This window comes from Procambarus clarkii, chromosome 17, assembly GCF_040958095.1.
Source record: "Procambarus clarkii isolate CNS0578487 chromosome 17, FALCON_Pclarkii_2.0, whole genome shotgun sequence".
In the NCBI taxonomy this organism is placed as follows: Eukaryota; Metazoa; Arthropoda; class Malacostraca; order Decapoda; family Cambaridae; genus Procambarus; species Procambarus clarkii.
In genome coordinates, this window is record NC_091166.1 from 3,368,573 (window position 1) to 3,381,545 (window position 12,973).

Below are 12,973 nucleotides of genomic sequence, written 5' to 3' on the forward strand. Positions count from 1 at the left end.
TAGTGAGTCCTCCTCCGAATTAATTTCCCTACCGATTTTCGTATCATCGGCAAATTTGCAAATGTTGCTACTCAAACCTGAATCTAAATCATTTATATATATTATAAACAACAGAGGTCCCAGGACAGAGCCCTGAGGTACTCCACTAACAACATTATCCCACACTGACTTAACCCCATTTATACTATCTCTCTGTTTCCTTTGGAATAGCCATTCGGGATTCCTCCCTTGCTCCTAACTAATTCAATTGCTGTCCTAAATCTCTGTATTAGTTCCTCACTCCTAACTCGCATAACATCATTACCCCCTGCACTAATACAAATAATGGGTTTGTTCCCATTTCCCGTCATAATATCATTCATTTTTCAACAATATCGCCAATTCCAGCTCCCGGATAGCAAACCCTTAATCTGTTCCCCCTATTTCTGGCATAAAACGTTCAAAATTGGATAAGTTTAGATTTAGGACAGACTTGGGTAAATACTGGTTCAGTAACAGGGTTGTTGATTTGTGGACCCAATTGCCGCGTAACGTGGTGGATGTGGGTACCTCGATTGTTTCAAGCGCGGGTTGGACAAGTATATGAGTGGGATTGGGTGGTTATAGATAGGAGCTGCCTCATATAGGCCAATAGGCCTTCTGCAGTTACGTTTGTTCTTATGTTCTATTCAATTTGTATGGCAAGGAGATTATACGTTCCTGTGCTTTGCTTAGAATATTCCTAAATAAGTTATATATTGAACCCACATCGAAATCCCCTTATACGTCACCTATCGCTGGGTTCACGTCTTGCTTCAAGCCTGGCACACCCTCCATGCCCAAGACTTTCCAATCTATTTGCCCCCAAAAAATTCTTAGGCTATATAAATCAGCTTTTCGAAATCTGGGATGCAGGGGACGTTATTAAAATTAACTTAAGGCAGCGTCTGGGATGCTCTCGGACGCAGGTTCGAATCCTCATCACGGCTCTTGTTAATTTGTTCTTCTTTAGTAAATACAGAAACAAAATATTTATTAAAAATACTACTCATCTCTTCGTCATTATCCGTTATCTGACCTGTCTCGTTTTTTAATGGACCTATCCTTTCCCCTAATCTTTGTTCAATATAACTGAAAAAAATCCTTTAGGATTTGCATTTGCTTAACAAATGCATTTAGCTTAGCCTGCTAAACGAACTTCATAATTTTTTTGCTCTCCTTATCTCTTGTTGGACATGTATATGAGTGGGATTGAGTAGTTATAAATAGAAGCTGCCTCGTATGGGCCTATAGGCCCTCTGCAGTTATTTTTATTTTTTATGTTCATATATATATATATATATGCAATTGACGATCACAAAACACTGATCATTTTATGCGGAAAATCCACAGAGAAATATGAAATGAGGTGAACGTTTCGGCTTTGTTAAAGCCTTTGTCAACACCAGACTGACAACAGTCAGTCTGGTGTTGAGAAAGGCTTTAACAAAGCCGAAACGTTCACCTCATTTCATATTTCTCTGTGGATTTTCCGCATATATATATATATAAGAACATAAGAACAAAGGCAACTGCAGAAGGCCTGTTGGCCCATACGAGGCAGCTCCTATTCTATAACCACCCAATCCCACTCATATACTTGTCCAACCCGTGCTTGAAACAATCGAGGGACCCCACCTCCACAATGTTACGCGGCAATTGGTTCCACAAATCACAACCCTGTTACTGAACCAGTATTTACCCAAGTCTTTCCTAAATCTAAACTTATCCAATTTATACCCATTGTTTTCGTGTTCTGTCCTGTGTTGATACTTAAGAAGAACATAAGAACATAAGAACAAAGGTAACTGCAGAAGGCCTATTGGCCCATACGAGGCAGCTCCTATTCTATAACCACCCAATCCCACTCATATACTTGTCCAACCCGTGCTTGAAACAATCGAGGGACCCCACCTCCACAATGTTACGCGGCAATTGGTTCCACAAATCAACAACCCTGTTACTGAACCAGTATTTACCCAAGTCTTTCCTAAATCTAAACTTATCCAATTTATATCCATTGTTTCGTGTTCTGTCCTGTGTTGATACTTTTAATACCCTATTAATATCCCCCCGGTTATGTCCATTCATCCACTTGTAAACCTCTATCATGTCACCCCTAACTCTTCGCCTTTCCAGTGAATGCAACTTAAGCTTTGTTAATCTTTCTTCATATGAAAGATTTCTAATTTGGGGAATTAACTTAGTCATCCTACGCTGGACACGTTCAAGTGAATTTATATCCATTCTATAATATGGCGACCAAAACTGAACTGCATAATCTAAATGGGGCCTAACTAGAGCAAGATATAGCTTGAGAACCACACAGGTGTCTTGTTACTAACGCTGCGATTAATAAATCCAAGTGTCCGATTTGCCTTATTACGAACATTTATGCATTGATCCTTATGTTTTAAATTCTTACTAATCATAACTCCCAGATCCCTTTCGCAATCCGACTTCGCAATCACAACACCATCTAGCTCGTATCTTGTAACTCTATCATCATTACCTAACCTCAGAACTTTACATTTATCAGCATTAAACTGCATCTGCCAATCCTTTGACCATTTCAAAACCCTATCTAGATCAACTTGAAGTGATAGTGAGTCCTCCTCCGAATTAATTTCCCTACCGATTTTCGTATCATCGGCAAATTTGCAAATGTTGCTACTCAAACCTGAATCTAAATCATTTATATATATTATAAACAACAGAGGTCCCAGGACAGAGCCTTGAGGCACTCCACTTACAACATTTTCCCACTCTGACTTGATTCCATTTATACTAACTCTCTGTTTCCTTTGGTATAGCCATGCCCTAATCCAGCTTAATATAGCACCCCCAATACCATGAGACTCTATTTTTTTAATCAGTCTTTCATGTGGCACTGTATCAAAAGCTTTGCTAAAGTCAAGGTATACAACATCGCAATCCTTACCACTATCAACTGCCTCAACAATGCTAGAATAAAAAGATAACAAATTTGTTAAACATGAACGGCCATTTAAAAACCATGTTGCGACTCAATTATTAATTTATGTTTTTCAAGATGAAGACGAATTTTATTTGCTATTATAGATTCGAGTAACTTTCCCACAATAGACGTTAGGCTAATTGGTCGATAGTTAGACGCAAGTGATCTATCTCCTTTCTTAAAAACTGGTATCACATTAGCAACTTTCCAAAACTCTGGCACTCTGCCTGACTCTATTGATTTATTAAATATGGTTGACAGTGGGTCACAAAGCTCCTCTTTGCATTCTTTAAGCACCCTAGCAAACACTTCATCCGGCCCTGGGGATTTGTTTGGTTTGAGTTTTACTATTTGTTTAAGAACATCCTCCCTGGTAACTGCTAAACTCGTCAACCTGTCCTCGTCCCCACCCACATAGACTTGTTCGGCTGAAGGCATATTGTTAAGTTCCTCTTTAGTAAATACAGATACAAAATATTTATTAAAAATACTACTCATCTCTTCATCACTATCTGTTATTTGACCTGTCTCAGTTTTTAATGGACCTATCCTTTCCCTAGTCTTAGTACGATATAACTGAAAAAACCCTTTAGGATTTGTCTTTGCTTGCCCTGCTATGCGAACTTCATAGTTTCTTTTTGCTTTCCTTATCTCTTTTTTAACATTTCTAACCAGTTGTACGAATTCCTGTTCTAAAGTGCCATTTTTAATCCTTTTGTACCAAGCTCTCTTTTTACCTATAAGGTTCTTCAAATTCTTTGTTATCCACTTTGGGTCATTAGTATACGATCTATTCAATTTGTATGGTATACTACGTTCCTGTGCTTTGTTTAGAATATTCTTAAATAAGTTATATATTGAATCCACATCGAAATCCCCATTTAAGTCACCTATCGCTGGGTTCATGTCTCGCTCCAAGACCGGCCCACACCCCATACCCAAGCCTTTCCAATCAATTTGACCCAAAAAATTTCTTAGGCTATTAAAATCAACTTTTCGAAAATCTGGCACTTTAACAGAATTTTCTCCTACTGGTCTATTCCATTCTATGCTAAATCTGATTTCTTTGTGATCACTGCTCCCTAGCTCACTCCCTATTTCGATGTCATTAATTTGCGTTTCCCTGTTAGTTAACACTAAATCTAAAATATTATTTTCCCGTGTTGGTTCCTTAATGTGTTGCGTAAGAAAGCAATCGTCAATTAATTCTAGAAAATCTTCTGCTTCACTATTCCTGTTTTGTTCAACCAGTTTATTCCGCTAAAATTAAAGTCACCCATGACATAAATACTGTTAGATCTAGATGCTCTAGATATTTCATCCCATAGATGCTTTGCTTCCATTCTGTCTAAATTTGGTGGCCTATATATTACTCCTATTATAATATTATTAGCTTTTTCGTTTAATTCAATCCAAATAGTTTCTGTGTGTGGCTCTGTTTTGATTCCCTCTTTGAGACTACATTTCAAATTGTCCCTAACATATATGGCTACTCCACCTCCTCGTCTAATATATCTATCTGTGTGAAATAGTTTAAATCCATATATTTGATATTCAGCTAATAGTTCTCTATTTTCTACATTCATCCACGTTTCGGTAAGTGCAATAATATCTATTTTTTCTGTGCAGACAAGAGCATTTAATTCGTTAATTTTATTTCTTAGACTTCTACTGTTAGTGTAATATACCCTAAGTGAATTGTTATTTTGCGGACCTTCTCTTTCCCTGATCGTTTTGCCAATTCCTTTCTCCCACAAACACATACTTTTATTACCTCCTTCCTCCAAATCAATTCCCATACCTCTATCTACTAACAGTTTAAACCCAAACAAACACCTCTAACCACTTCTTCTAGCGAGTTCGCAACAGCAACAACCCCAGCTCTCGATAGATGCACCCCATCACGAGCATACATTTCATTTCTTCCATAGAAGTGTTCCCAGTTGTCTATGAAAGATATTGCATTTGATTTGCAATATCTTTCCAGCCGGCAATTGACACCAAGTGCCCTCGATATCCATTCATTTCCCACTCCCTTTCTTGGAAGAATGCCACATATGATCGGGATTCCTCCCTTGCTCCTAACTAACTCTATGGCTGTTTTATACCTCTGAATCAGTTCCTCACTCCTGACTCGACCAACATCATTTCCTCCCACGCTAATGCAAATAATGGGATTGTTCCCATTACCAGCCATAATATCATTCATGTTGTTTATAATATCACCAATGCCAGCTCCGGGATAGCAAACCCTTAACCTGTTCCCCCTATCTCTAGCACAAAACGTTCTATCCAAATACCTTATCTGGGAATCTCCCACAACTAATGTTTGCTTAGGTACTTCCTTTACTTTCTGAGGGGCCTGCGCTTCCTTTCTCTTCGTTGCTTTCCCTTTTGCGCGATCCACAGTCTCTCCACAGCACTCGTCCCTCCAAAACGTCAAATGAATTTGAAGTTGCTATGGCGTTTGAAGGCGGCTTTATCAAAGTCTTCTTAAGGCCCCTGTCTTTCGCAACTCTCCAAGACGAGGTCCCTTTACTGCTGGTCTCCTCCTTCGTTACTTCTCGTTGTTTTTTAAGCTGACGCACCTCCTCCCGCAGAGAGTCCAACTCTGTCCTCAGGGCTCCCACTAGAGTCACCAGGTCCTTCACTACAACTTCCATATTGCTATGATAATATAACAACACTCAGGAGCTCCGGTTAACACACCCTCTCACTGAGACTATCTGCGCCTGACTCCTGAGGCGCAGGAGTCCTATATATATATATATATATATATATATATATATATATATATATATATATATATATATATATATATATATATATATATATATATATATTATATATATATATATATATATATATATATATATATATATATATATATATATATATATATATATATATATATATATATATATATATATATATATATATATATATATATATATATATATATATATGAGTGGGATTGGGTGGTTATAAATAGGAGCTGCCTCGTATGGGCCTATAGGCCCTCTGCAGTTATTTTTATTTTTTATGTTCTCATATATATATATATATATATATATATATATATATATATATATATATATATATATATATATATATATATATATATATATATATATATATGAGTGGGATTACATAAGAACATAAGAACAAAGGTAACTGCAGAAGGCCTATTGGCCCATACGAGGCAGCTCCTATTCTATAACCACCCAATCCCACTCATATACTTGTCCAACCCGTGCTTGAAACAATCGAGGGACCCCACCTCCACAATGTTACGCGGCAATTGGTTCCACAAATCAACAACCCTGTTACTGAACCAGTATTTACCCAAGTCTTTCCTAAATCTAAACTTATCCAATTTATATCCATTGTTTCGTGTTCTGTCCTGTGTTGATACTTTTAATACCCTATTAATATCCCCCCGGTTATGTCCATTCATCCACTTGTAAACCTCTATCATGTCACCCCTAACTCTACGCCTTGGGATTGGGTGGTTATAAATAGGAGCTGCCTCGTATGGGCAAAAGGCCTTCTGTAGTTACATTTATTCTTATGTTTATGAAGCCTTCTACACCACACTCATTTAATCGCACCTCAGTTCCCACACTCCGAATTATATATAAGACGTCCTAAAATCATTGGGCATTATACGTCAGACCTGACCATAAAGGTATCTTTACTTTATTCTTGTGAAAAATTTACCTTGGCTTTACAATGAGCGCCAACGACGTTACCATCCCTAGACTTCAGTCATTCCTCATAGCCGTGTCGAAGATCGACCCCATCAAGATCTCCGTCGATCATCTTTTTGAAACGATGGAAAAAAACGTGCACGAACTTGATATTAATGCAGACCAAACAAATACTTTTGCCAACAAGGCTCGCCTTGGAATATTTTGGGCGCTGACACTGTCCTCATGTATGGGAAGGAAGTCGGTCAAGATGACGGGAAGATGGGAGAGCGTCCTCTGGACAATGATCGAGCTTGTCACTCACTGGCGGATGGAAAACAGCAAGGATCTAGGATTATTAGCTTCTAACCTCTTGAAACAATGGGTTCTCAGGATGTTCACTGATCAAAAGATGTGTCCCAACCCATATTTGCGTCTAGAAATGATTAGATTCATTTCCATGTGTCCAGACATGTACCTGCAGGAGGTCAACTCCGGGATGCAAGTTGTTGAAGGATTAGTGGTCACGAGCGTATACCTGAAGCTTCATCACCTCGACCCCCGAGATTTAAAGACGAACCTTGCCTACCACTTCATCGAGGTGTTGCGGAGCCTTAATAAATACGGTCACCTACATTGTGTTGCTGCCGAAGCCGTGCACCAGTTGGCGAGTCTCAGGGTTGGACCAGAAGCAGCCTTTTTCAGCCATATATTGCAACTGCTGGGACAACTCGCAGAAGCAATACGTGTGTACTATCTTTCAGGTAATTTAGATACTTTTCATACTATATTGTCGTTCATTGACATTTGTTTTATATTTGAACAGATGATGGTTACACCACACACAATGATTGTTTCTGAAGTTCCTGGGATGGCTGAGGTTGCTGCAGCTTCCCTTGTAACTGTAACATCCTGTTTAGTTGCAATCAGCTCCTCGTTACAAGACGAAGTTGGTTGCAGACTCTTTGGAGTTTTGCCTCTTCTGGACCACCTTTACAAATTATTATCAAATACAGAGAAATCAACATCTATTTGTCGAGTGCTGCGCCTTAATCACGCTCAGCACCTGTCTTCGCTTAACAAGGAGGTAGAAAAGTCTGGATTCAGTTTCCATTACTTCCCAACATATGAGAAAATGTGGAATGATGAGTCGACTGAAGACTGTCCGGAGAAATTCCTCGACAGCCTGACACAGGCTGTCATGGAGGCGCCGGTGCTCTTGCATTCGTCCAAGATGGTGGTGAACGCGTCGACGCTGGTCCACCTGCTGCTGACGTCCCCCACTGATCCCTTCACGCGTTGCCCTCTGGACCACGGTTCCTACAGTCGCCTGCCCGAACTACAGGCTGAGATTGTTACATGGAGAAACGCCTCCATTGAAGATAACAGTTTCTATAGTGACGTAGAAGGTGAGAACAGTAACAGGTTTGAGATGAAGACAGAGAACAGTAACAGGTTTGAGATGAAGACAGAGAACAGTGGCATCAACAGAGTTCATGACGATAGCATGGACTATATGGACAGCATTGGCGTCGACAAGAGCGATTGTGAACTACAGAAACTGCTTTTGCAATTTGGTTATTCTAAATTGGAATAATAATTATTCCACATAATTATTACTGTGTCTAATAATTGATGCTCTATATGTTTTAAGTAAATTTTTACTGTGTTACTGTTTTCATTATGCGTAATAAAGGCTAAATATATGTTCAGTTGTGTGATTAAAACCAAAAACAAAATGAGATTCGTTAATGTTATAGACATTAACTGGATTAAGGAATTAAGAAAATATATTAAAAATAATAAAAACGTTGTATTATCTTATTTTTGAAACCAATAACTTTGCAAGTATGTGAACAAAACTAGCTAAATACGGTTCATTGATGTGGATAGATTTTATCCATATGAAAAAAATGTCTTCTATTTGATGTTAAAGGCAAGAAATTTGCAACTTGTCTCGTGCAACTTCGCATGATGAATTGTGATTGCATGGCGAGTCATTCAATCATAAGTGCCCCTATTGAAATAGGATTTGATCCAGAAGTGACAACCGTGTGAAGTCTGAAAAGGGGGACCATAAAAATCATAATTCAAAGGCATAAGCTCATAAAAAGCATAATCATAACATAAGAATCGGGGAAACTACAAAAGGCCTATTGGCCCATACGTGGCTCCTGTTGTTGGTGTTTTAGATTCAGCTACTTGGAACAGTAGCACGGGTTATGGTGAGGCTCTCTGGAGCCATTATTTGTATCAATAGCTGATATTGAGGATGGGGGTCTGTGGTGTCGCCAATCAATCCAGCCCATGACCATTGGTCATGGTTTTACAAATTGCCGTTCATGGTTTTACAAACGGCCGTTCATGTTTAATAAATTTGCTATCATTTTATTCCAGCATAATTGAGGCAGTTTATAGTGGTAAGGTATGTGATATTGAGTACATTTGACTCAGCGCCTCATGGAAAGACTGATTAAAAAGTTAGAGGCTCATGGTATTGGGAGTACTATATTAAGTTAGATTAGGGCATGGCTATACCAAAGGAAACACAGTTAGTGTAAATGGGGTTAAGTCAGAGTGGGAAAATGTTGTAAGTGGGGTGCCTCAAGACTCTGTCCTGGCATTTGTTATTCATAATATAATATATATATAAATGATTTTGACTCAGGTTTGAGCAGCAAAATTTGCAAATTTGCCGATAATACAAAAATCGGGAGAGAAATAAATAAGGAAAAAGACATCTGCCAATCCTTTGACCATTTCAAAACCCTATCTAGATCAACTTGAAGTGATAGTGAGTCCTCCTCCGAATTAATTTCCCTACCGATTTTCGTATCATAGGCAAATTTGCAAATGTTGCTACTCAAACCTGAATCTAAATCATTGATATATATTATAAACCACAGAGGTCCCAGTACTGAGACCTGAGGCACTCCACTTACAACATTTTCCCACCCTGACTTAACCCCATTTATACTAAATCTGTGTCCTTTGGAATAGCCATACCCTAATCCAAGTTAATATAGCACCCCCAATACCATGAGCTTTTTTTTTTTTAATTAGTCTTTCATGTGGCACTGTATCAAAAGCTTTGCTAAAGTCAAGGTACACAACATCACAATCCTTACCACTATCAACTGCCTCAACTATGCAGGAATAAAAAGTTAGCAAATTTGTTAAACATGAACGGCCATTTGTAAAACCATGTTGCGACTCATTTATTAATTTATGTTTTTCAAGATGGAGACGAATTGTATTTGCAATTATTGATTCAAGAAACTTTCCCACAATAGACGTTAGGCTAATTGGCCGATAGTTTGACGCAAGTGATCTATCTCCTTTCTTAAAAATTGGTACCACATTAGCTACCTTCCATGACTCTGGCACTCTGCCTGACTCTATCGATTTATTAAATATGGCAGACAGTGGCTCGGAAAGCTCTTCTTTGCATTCTTTAAGCACCCTGGCAAACACTTCATCCGGCCCAGGGGATTTGTTTGGTTTTAGTTTTTCTAATTGTTTAATTACATCCTCCCGGGTAACTGCTAAACTAGTCAACCTGTCCTCATCCCCACCCACATAGACTTGTTCAGCTGAAGGCATATTGTTAAGTTCTTCTTTAGTAAATACAGATATAAAATATTTGTTAAAAATGCTACTCATCTCCTTGTCATTATCCGTTATTTGACCTGTCTCAGATTTTAATGGACCTATCCTTTCCCTAGTCTTAGTTCGATATAACTGAAAAAACCCTTTAGGATTTGACTTTGCTTGCTCTGCTATGCGAACTTCATAGATTCTTTTTGCTTTCCTAATCTCTTTTTTAACATTTCTAACCAGTTGTATGAATTCCTGTTCTAAACTGACTTCCCCATTCTTAATCCTTTTGTACCAAGCTCTCTTTTTACCTATAAGGTTCTTTAAATTATTTGTTATCCACTTTGGGTCATTAGTATTTGATCTATTCAATTTGTATGGTATACTACGTTCCTGTGCTTTGTTTAGAATGTTCTTAAATAAGGTATATATTAAATCCACATCGAAATCCCCTTTTACGTCACCTATCACTGGGTTCATGTCTCGCTCCAAGACCGGCCCACACCCCATACCCAAGACTTTCCAATCTATTTGACCCAAAAAATTTCTTAGGCTATTAAAATCAGCTTTTCGAAAATCTGGCACTTTAACAGAATTTTCTCCTACAGGTCTATACCATTCTATGCTAAATCTGATTACTTTGTGATCACTGTTCCCTAGCTCACTCCCTATTTCGATGTCATTAATTTGTGTTTCCCTGTTAGTTAACACTAAATCTAAAATATTATTTTCCCGCGTTGGTTCCTTAATGTGTTGCGTAAGAAAGCAATCGTCAATTAATTCTAGAAAATCTTCTGCTTCACTATTCCCTGTTTTGTTCACCCAGTTTATTCAACTAAAATTAAAGTCACCCATGACATAAATACTGTTAGATCTAGATGCTCTAGATATTTCATCCAATAGATGCTTTGCTTCCATTATGTCTAAATTTGGTGGCCTATATATAACGCCTATTATAATATTATTTGCTTTTTCGTTTAATTTTATCCAAATAGTTTCTGTGTGTGGCTCAGTTTTGATTCCATCTTTGAGACTACATTTCAAATTGTCCCTAACATATATGGCTACTCCCCCTCCTCGTTTAATATATCTATCTGTGTGAAATAGTTTAAATCCATCTATTTGATATTCAGCTAATAGTTCTCTATTTTCTACATTCATCCACGTTTCGGTAAGTGCAATAATATCTATTTTTTCTGTGCAGACAAGAGCATTTAAATCGTTAATTTTATTTCTAAGACTTCTACTGTTAGTGTAATATACCCTAAGTGAATTGTTATTTTGAGGCCCTTTTCTTTCCCTGATCATTTTGCCAATTCTTTTCTCCCACGAACACATACTTTTATTACCTCCTTCATCCAAATCAATTCCCATACCACTATCTACTAACAGTTTAAACCCAAACAAACACCTCTAACCACTGGTTCAAACGAGTTCGCAACAGCAACAACCCCAGCCCTCGATAGATGCACCCCATCACGAGCATACATTTCATTTCTTCCATAGAAGTGTTCCCAGTTGTCTATGAAAGATATTGCATTTGATTTGCAATATCTTTCCAGCCGGCAATTGACACCAAGTGCCCTCGACATCCATTCATTTCCCACTCCCTTTCTTGGAAGAATGCCACATATGATCGGGATTCTTCCCTTGCTCCTAACTAATTCAATGGCTGTCCTGAATCTCTGTATTAGTTCCTCACTCCTAACTCGCCCAACATCATTACCCCCTGCACTAATACAAATAATGGGTTTGTTCCCATTTCTCGTCATAATATCATTCATGTTTCCAACAATATCACCAATTCCAGCTCCCTGATAGCAAACCCTTAATCTGTTCCTCCTATCTCTGGCACAAAACGTTCTGTCTAAATACCTCACCTGGGAATCTCCCACAACCAAAATTCGCTTCGGTACCTCCTTAACTTTCTGAGCAGCCTGAGGGGCCTGCGCTCCGCCGCTCCTCGCTGGTTTCCGTTCCGAGTGAACTGCAGGCTCATAAGAACAAAGGTAACTGCAGAAGGCCTATTGGCCCATACGAGGCAGCTCCTCGTATGGAATCAAGTCAGAGTGGGAAAATGTTGTAAGTGGAGTGCCTCAAGGCTCTGTCCTGGGACCTCTGTTGTTTATAATATATATAAATGATTTAGATTCAGGTTTGAGTAGCAACATTTGCAAATTTGCCGATGATACGAAAATCGGTAGGGAAATTAATTCGGAGGAGGACACACTATCACTTCAAGTTGATCTAGATAGGGTTTTGAAATGGTCAAAGGATTGGCAGATGCAGTTTAATGCTGATAAATGTAAAGTTCTGAGGTTAGGTAATGATGATAGAGTTACAAGATACGAGCTAGATGGTGTTGTGATTGCGAAGTCGGATTGCGAAAGGGATCTGGGAGTTATGATTAGTAAGAATTTAAAACAAAAGGATCAATGCATAAATGTTCGTAATAAGGCAAATCGGACACTTGGATTTATTAATCGCAGCGTTAGTAACAAGACACCTGGTGTGGTTCTCAAGCTATATCTTGCTCTAGTTAGGCCCCATTTAGATTATGCAGTTCAGTTTTGGTCGCCATATTATAGAATGGATATAAATTCACTTGAACGTGTCCAGCGTAGGATGACTAAGTTAATTCCCCAAATTAGAAATCTTTCATATGAAGAAAGATTAACAAAGCTTAAGTTGC